The 8,740-nt window shown below is 45.7% G+C and overlaps 1 long non-coding RNA gene across 1 annotated transcript; it reads right to left on the bottom strand.

Annotated features, from left to right (window-relative positions):
- Positions 1-1,210: 1,210 nt before the first annotated feature.
- Positions 1,211-3,841, bottom strand: LOC146190794 (uncharacterized). Its single transcript, XR_014706333.1, has 2 exons — positions 3,678-3,841; positions 1,211-1,484 (listed from the first exon to the last, which is right to left on the bottom strand). It is a non-coding gene; the product is annotated as an uncharacterized LOC146190794 (long non-coding RNA).
- Positions 3,842-8,740: the final 4,899 nt, after the last annotated feature.

Raw genomic sequence — 8,740 nt, 5'->3', positions numbered from 1 at the left:
GTGTGTGTGTGTGTGTGTGTGTGTGTGTGTGTGTGTGTGTGTGTGTGTGTGTGTGTGTGTGTGTGTGTGTGTGTGTGTGTGTGTGTGTGTGTGTGTGTGTGTGTGTGTGTGTGTGTGTGTGTGTGTGTGTGTGTGTGTGTGTGTGTGTGTGTGTGTGTGCTTCGCCTCCTGTAGACTCTCGTATCCGTGTCAGCCCAAAGTGCCAATTTTGTTCAATAAACGTTTTTAATCAGCATCCTCATCTGCAGTAGCAGCCTCATCAGCATCCTCGTCACCATCATTGCTATTGGCCCCCAAAGGTCGCTCGTTTCGCCCTTTAATTGGCCTCTTTTTGCATCATGAATGCTTTACTAAGCACCAGGTCTCATCTATTAGAGACTACGTTAATAAAATTAGGCCTTATTAGAGCCGTACTATTATGTTTATGTATTCGTTTTTCCTAACGCGAGTAACGATTGGAACGAGCTTCCTAATGAAGGATGTGTCTAGTATTGTAAATTCAGTTGAGCGTTTTGTTAATGCGTAAGCATTATGTCGGTAATTTTGGTGTGCCCAGTACTGATAACCATTCTAGGAAGGAACTAATTGGTATATCGGAAAACAAATTGTGTAATCTTATAAAGCATATAGAATACGTGTGCCGAAATTAAGAATGGTGGATGTAGGTTAATTAGTTAATTAATTACAGCTAAGTAAATGTGTAAAAAGGATCCAAGACGGCCACGAGCCAACTTCCAGTTTCGGTTCTCAGCTTCCGGTCACTTGTGTTGGTGAAAGAGAATAAATAAATGTGCTATGTCGAGTTCGGTGTGACGTCATAGAGTGTGACGTCACAGCAAAAGTTTATGTCTTCCCAAAAAGTGAGCACTGCAGAATCTGCAGTGCAGAAATGCGAAAGCCTGAGCGTTCCTGCTTCACAGAGCACATCGCGTGCCCCTTGTCGAACACAACCAGCGTTCTATAATTGGTTTACAGGAAAGGAAAGGCGCAGTATCTGTCAGTCGCGGAATCCCGCTGACACATCTCGCGAACAACACAGCAATGCTCAGGCTTAAGTATTTCTCCAATGCAGATTCTTGTGATCTCGGAAAACTTTTCATTGAATACTGTTTTATTGATTTCTAAATTTATGCTTCTGTGTGCACGTTTTGTTTATTACTGTAAAAAGTTGTTTGCGTTGTTATTTTTCAAAACTTTACTATACCCTTCGTGAGTCTGTTTTTCATTTATTGCTGTTTTTTCAGTACTTGCATGTTGTTGTATTTGCTGATGTATTTCCTGTATCTATACCCCTCTTCAAATATCCCGTCCAGGTGATGTAAGTATATACCGAATACCTAAAATATTATGCCAATCGGCTCCATTTGTTGCGTTCATTCGGAGATTAATAAATATATTTCAGTGAAGATATTTTCTTCGGGTGATTTCAAAGGCATCCACTTGACGCAGCACACAAACGATTTCGAACTCCGTCCGCTTTCGTCCTGGGAAAAAAAAAAGAAGAAAAAAAAAAGTGCATAGGATTAAGTTTCATACATTGCATCTGCAGTCCGATACAGCTCAAGAAGGCTGCTGAGAATGACCCTCAAGGAAGGCCTTTGAGCCAATGGCGTCGACCGATTGTCTTGAAGTCATGGTTAACCTATTTTTCACGGGCGCGCGTCATTGGCTAAAAAAAAAAAAAAAGGAAAAGCCTTCTTCGTGGGCTATTTTCCGCTGCCTTCTTGAGTTATAAGGACTTCGTCATAAAAAAAGCAGCTTCAAATCAAATCCTCAAAAATTAGGGCACTCAGCAATCATTCGTCATCACTGCTACCGACGACGTTATCTGTGACGATATGCGCGAAGGTTACAGTATAGCTTGTGGGTAGTATTCATTGGGTTTGAAGCTGTCTCTGGGGCTAAGCATGGCTATGTTCATTCCTTTGTTGGGATGAGCTACGCGTTGGAATGATGTACTAACAGTAAGAAAAAACAACAACAACGGAAACGCCATGCAATCTATAGCTCCGCGGAGCTTGAGAGTAAGGCGCATTATTGCCTCATAATGCATGCTCCAAAACACAGAAATCTATCGACACTGACCACGGCGTACCTTTGAAAATTCATATGAACAAACTTGCACTATAGCATACATATAAACATCCTACGCTCTCCTTAATGCGATGTTCGGTACAGCAGCAATTTACATTTTCTCATTCCTTCAGGAATACGTTTCCTAGTAGTTCTTACCCCAGGTGTGTGTTAAGATAGTAATCATTTATTGGCAGATTTTGTGCGCGTGTGTGCGTTTGTCAAACCTAAATTGTGAACTCAAGACATGCCCTATAGAGCCACATAGTGTTGTCTTAGTTGCAAACAACCTGTGAATCAAACTCGCCAGTTAAACTATTAAAGCCCTTCCGCGGTGTCTATAGTTAGGGCACTCGACTGCTTATAACCCAAAGACCCATAATAATGATCGGAAGCAGGCGGCTGCCGCAGCCGCTTTTTTTATGGCAGGCGAAAAGCAATTCGCCTGCATACACTGCATGTCAGTGCACGTTAACTAACTGAAAAATCCTAGGCGGTCAACACGTCTGAAGTTAAAGGGCAATGTCGAAAATTTCCGCACAATCTAGTATGTTCAGATTACATAATTTCACGGAAAGGGAACATGTAGGTGCTATACGGGGTCGAGAATGTCAGCATCGGTTGTTAATACTTGGTTAACTATTATTGTGCCATTCTTAAGTATTGTACACGTTTTACACGAAGAAACGTCGTAGTATGTTCGTGTTTTCACCTGTTACATTCCGCTCATAACTTCGTTCTTGCTTTCAGCAATACATCTCTCGGCCTTGTTTATTTCACCTCTTTAATCCAACAACTCTTATACATTTAATCGTTCAGCGATCATTATCCCCGGATGTGTCGCCTTTATTCAAGATGGCTGTCACTGATGTATACAAGGTTATACACCGCTGACTTGTTTAATGCGAATGCTTTAGATGTGCTACCGGAAAAAAATTTGTCGCCGCCAATAAAGCGGCGTCCGCCTTTTATGTCACCAGTCATTAATTAAAATAATTATATATGTGCGTGACACTTGCTAATTAATACCAATTCACATTTAAGCACTAATAATTAAGTTCGGAACCAATGAAAACGCTCACAATAAAGTGTTTTCGCAATAAACCGCGCGTAAGCCTCTTAAATGCCCTTACTCATTATTTTTAAATTCACTAAAACTCTCCCGTTTATAATGCCCTAGCCTACCAGGAAACAAATAGAATCGCTGCTTAAATACGCAAAAAATAAACAGAAAAAGTTCAGTCACCAAGGTTGCACGACATCTCTCTGTTCTGTGCGATGGCAATATACGTTCAATAAAACTATAAAAAAAAGAAAGAAAGAAATATACTGCTCTCAGGCTAGCACGTCCACGGAAAATTTATTATTCAATTATGAACAGGAATACGGACCGCTGATAACCAAGAAAATACGGCACGTGCACCAGTGGTTTCATGTGCAGGGAACTCAAAACATATTCCTGAAAAAGGTAAACGAACTTTTCCACAGATTTACAGTTATTTTATCATACGTCCTTTATCGAGAGTATCAATGAGTATTTATTTACGCTTTTTGGTTAACGGCCATGGTCGGCGTATACGTCGTATCGTATAGGTGGGGCTTACTTTGTGACGTCACCCCGAGACTGCTACTGTTCCTTTCAGGAGGGCGGTGTCAACGGCCTGAGACGGCGGAGGGGACCCTTGCGGCGTGTGTGCTGCCAGACGCAGCCTGCGAGTACGCGCACTACATGCGTAGCTTGTACGTCGCACTACGCGAACGACGAGTAGCAACGCCTACTAAGTGTTTGTCGGTCCGTGCTCCGAGAGTCTACGCAATCGCGCGAGCAGATTGCGAACCGTTTCTTCCTTTCCAGGAAACCGGCGCACGGCCGTGAAAACGCCGTTGCGCCGATAAAGAGCATTAATCCGAAATCTGGCTGCTGTCCGAGATAGCGCCCCTCAGCGGGTCACTGTCCTTATGCGTACTACAATCGACACGGCCGGGAGACCTGCTTATCTTGTGGAGGACAATTCCCATGCAAACAGGTGTTTTCGATTGAATTTCTGGGAAGTAGCGTATGCTGACCGGTTATCGCGCGCGCCGCTAAAGAGGAGAAACAGCCCGTTGAACCCGCCGAGATAACGGGCCTCTGTCTTTCTCTTTTTTCCCAGAAAAACTCTTCCTGCAGTATCGTCGTCAGTAAGCGAGTAATCGGACAGCACGAGCGCGACATCGGAGTCTTGGCCGCTTCATCTGTGTGTACACTGTTAGCAGCAGCGCCAGAGATACCGTCGTTACTGCTGAGTCGCCCGCACGCGGGCGTCTGAGACCGCTTACGCTGCGTTTTGCACTCCTTCCGAGAAATCCTCTTGCCAGCGGTCACTGCGAATGAGACTTCATGGGTCACTGTAGGAGACGTGCGCATGGAAGGGTCCCCCGCGGGAGGTTAGAGGGACAGGTTAGCGAATCAATCAATCAATCAATCAATAAATCAATCAATCGCTGTTAATAACTGCATCTGTTGTGATGGAGGGCGAAAAAAAAAACAATGTCTATAGACATTTTATCAACAGCGCCTCTCATCTCGTCAGCGTCACTGATCACGCATCGGTTGAAACCACGTGTCCCGCAGGCATCATGGCAATCCAGAAAGTTCTTAGGGGCGGCTGACGCTTGGCTGCAATCTTCGTTTTGGGCAAATAATTCTTATGCTATTTCCTGTTATTCTGCATCGCTGTTCTCGCTTTCTCTTCCCATCGCGCCTCGTGCTTGCAAGGGAATTTTAGTTATCTCTGCTTGGTCAGATTCTAGCGGACCGCAACCTCAGTGCCTCGGTTGAGGAAGCGTAGCCGTGAAGCGTCGTAGCATACCTGCCGGCTTGCAGCGACAAGCAGGCACCCGCGCAAACCTGTGGCTGCAGACGAGGTCCTCCTCTCCCCTGAGCTCCCTCGGCGGGGGTCACCATGCAAGGGGGTCACCGCGCTGGATCCGGCCTGCTTGTGCGCGTCGCCCCACGTGCGGACGTTGAGCCGTGAAGGCTAGTATATGCTTATGGAGAGGGAACGTCGACCTGCGGACTCGGCCTCTGCGGTGTCAACGCGCCTTCCGCTGAGATTGCTCGACAGAGCGACCGGCCTAACCCCTTCTGCCATGGCATGTTATAAAGCAGCACGGACGTTTTCATAAGATTTTCTGAAACGAATGTGTCCAATTTGCACACAAAATATTCCCCAGTATACCCAGGCATCTTTCCAGCATGATAAAAAGCGTGAAGCTTTTGCAGCGGCTTCACATACGCGGCAAAAGAAATCTAGACATGGGGGTGCAATATTATCTCACAGTGGTCATCTCATTTCACTCTCATAGATTTACACTTGACGGTGTTAAGATTAACAGCGTTAAATATACAACGCTCCTCACCAGTTTGCGCGCGAGTTATGTGTGGCTCTTTATTATCGGACAGCAGTGCCCGTGTAGTTTCCTTTCAAGAGAATAAACAACAGGTACAACATGATACGGGTCTGATTTCTATAGCCATGTGGATTCGCTCCTCACTGGCACAAATTGCATGAAATAAAAAATGTATGGTAGGGCTCCTGGAAACCAGGATATTGAAGGCTAGTTCATTAAGAGGTTAGCACTAAACGAATCCAAGCACATCATTGTTTCCAAGCTAGCTGCGACATGTAACGCTAGCTTTAAACAACAGAACCAGATATTTCATTTTTGCCCCCCTTCTTTTTCTTTCTGTGCCACGATAGCTAGACATCCAGCGTGACCTGTGTACCAAATGCCGCTCGCGCCGTATACCCGGGTCGGTTCGCACGGACATCTTAGCGAGCACAGTATGCGGAGCACATCGCTCATTTTACGACGCCTCTTGCAACTTGCTGTGACCCTTCCGAGGCGTAAAATCCCATGGTTACATTTTCTCTTTCTCGCTACCGTATTCGAAAAGCTTCTTTCCTTCTCTCTTTTTTTTTTTTTTTTTTTTTTTTTTTTTTTTTTTACGCGATAGAAGTGTCTTGTAAGGGAATTCACCATCACATTCAGCTCACCAACGATGCCAGCGCAGCGACTTTATGTGCAGGGCAGTTCCCGGGGACTCCACTTCCTCAAATGCGCGAGGTTTGGTCCGTTATTTCCTGGAGGTAATCGCGCGCAGTGTGCGCGGCCGTTATATGAACAAGCACAACGATGTGGCCGGGCCAAGGGACGCAGGACACAAGTTTTTAGTCACAAAGCTTACGAGGGTTGTGAAAATCATATAGATTGATAAAGAAGCCATTAGAGCGATATAACAAGGGTCGTTTGGTAGTCCTTGCAGTAAATAGCTTTATCCCGTCAAAGCGCTCAAGGTGCCAAGAGCAATTCAGAAGGAGCTTGTAGCATGAGCCGGAGCTTATTTCGGCAAATCTGAAATGACATACATAGCTTATCTTTGCGCGAACGCCATATTTTGAGGCAACAAGCGGTGCGGGAGGTCTTTGGCAGCATGAGGGTTTCTCTTTCTCAGAGCTCAGTGCTTATTTGGCGTATAACCTTGCAAAACCTTCGTCATCAAGTGATTATGAAAAATATGACATAGGGATGGGTGCTTGATAATAGGAGCAGAGTGTATGCTTATCGGCAGAGTGTATGCTAACCTGAGGACTGCATCGCAGTAGCAACACAGACAAAAACAAGAGAGACCGACGCCAACACGGGCGATGACCAACTGACGCAACGAATCCGCAAAAGAGCACGAGGACATCGGAAGGTAGCAGCTTGCGACGAACGCAAAAGGCGTACGTTCTGGGTGTACTACACTACGCCACTGCTATACGTGGCACGAGATGTCACGGATCACGAGGAAAAGGAGGGCCAGAAGAACTAGAAATGAACTTGGTTAATACGTATAGTGGCTGGCTTGCTGGTTCATCATACAGGACTACAACGCCTTGTCGTTTTCTTGTCCGTGTTGCTACTGCGCTGTAGTCCTCAGTATGATGAACCAACAAACCAAACACTACGTGTTAAGCACATGTATCAACCTTGATGCACATAACATTATCGTGCACACTATTGATTCCTAGTAACATCAGTTAACGGAGTACAGAGAAGTCTTGCTGATCTGTAGTGTTACCGCACCAAAACACCAACCAACATGCAGGTCAATTAATGAGGCAGCAGATTTGCAGACACAGAAAGAGGATAAAACTTTATTTGGCAACTTAATTTTCTGGAAGTGCTCTATACGTACATCCACAAGTACAAACAGAAGAAAAAAAATGCAAATAATTATAATCTGACTGTGACGAAGCTGCCATTATTTAACTCTTTGGTATGCATACGGTGAAAGCACTTCGAATCCTTGACCTCTGCTAAAGAACCGCTGTGGGCTGCTCCCGGATACACACTACATGTGCCCTCAGCTCAGAAACCCGAAATGTACTGTAAAATCAGCAACACCTTGTTTTCTCTGGCGTTTTCATTATAACGAATCATTAGTCAGCTTAAACTAGTATTTATTTTTATAGTGTAAAAGCCAGACATATTTGTCCGGGAAGACAGTGGCGAACAATAACTAAGGTGCCATCATTCAGCGTGCATATACGAAATAATGTGACCCCCCCGCCTCCCTGTAAAGGATAATGGCGTAATATACCGGCTCAATGTGGGGCCAAGCACAAAAAAAAAAAAAAGAAAAGAAAACTGCTGAGCGTTGCGTGCCGCAAGTACACTTATCAGACCATTACTTCTCCATCCTCGAAGCCTGACCATCAAACTTGATTTGCAAGCGCATAGATAGCGCACGAGCCATTCAGTTCTTTCCTGGAAGAGGGAGACATACTTCTGGAAAATGTCGATGCCGATGTCACCTTTGACATTAAAAAGAACTGCAGGAACGCGACCTTGTTGTCATCAATTACATATTCGCGAAGATAAGAAAAACGAAGGGACAACAACCTATCTCACACAAGAAAGAAAATCTGGAACGTCCAAGAGTCAGAGTACTGAGCCGGCCCAGTATCCTTTCTTTCCGAGAAACTGGAGTTCTACGTAAGGCCAGTGATCCGCGTGTACTCGGAATAGGCCACTCGACGATTTCAGCCCAAAAGAGAATGTGGCGCTGATAAGGGATACTGCTGCTGCAACTGCTGTTGCCTCAACTTGCGTGGTAAGCGTGGTGACATAAACAGAGCCTTGACAGAAGTAAACGGTGCATCTGGGGCATTTGTTGGGCTCATCGAGAAAAGATAGGCAGCGCAAAAAAAAAAAAAAAAAAAAGGACACGTGCGGAGAAGGTTGACACATTCCCGCCATACTTCCATCCTTCTTCCGTCTGCCCTCCTCTCCATTCCGGCAAACACCGCTTGCCGATTTCCGAAGAATTCCGACCAATTCTGCGCATTCGGCGCAGGATTACAACCGGCTACCGCGATATCCTGTTGCGTTCAGCACAGCGCCCTCACTGAGCTCGCAGGAGCGGGCACTTTTTCAAGAGGGCGCCGGCTTGACCGCGCGGCCCGCTTCCGAGAAAAAGAGCGCACCAGTCCTTTTGTCACTGTCCTTTCTCGCGCTCGCAGTGGCATGTCGATGCAGGAGCGCGCGCCGGGCTGTATCACGTGGAAATCGCTCGCATATCTCAATAGCGGCTAGGGTCCTCACCGCCACGGCGAGGCAAACATTACCGCGAAATCGG

Source organism: Amblyomma maculatum, chromosome 4 (assembly GCF_055883805.1).
Source record: "Amblyomma maculatum isolate TAMU_Amacu chromosome 4, ASM5588380v1, whole genome shotgun sequence".
In the NCBI taxonomy this organism is placed as follows: domain Eukaryota; kingdom Metazoa; phylum Arthropoda; class Arachnida; order Ixodida; family Ixodidae; genus Amblyomma; species Amblyomma maculatum.
Note: the sequence above shows the minus strand (reverse complement) of the source record. Positions and strands in the feature narration are given on the sequence as shown.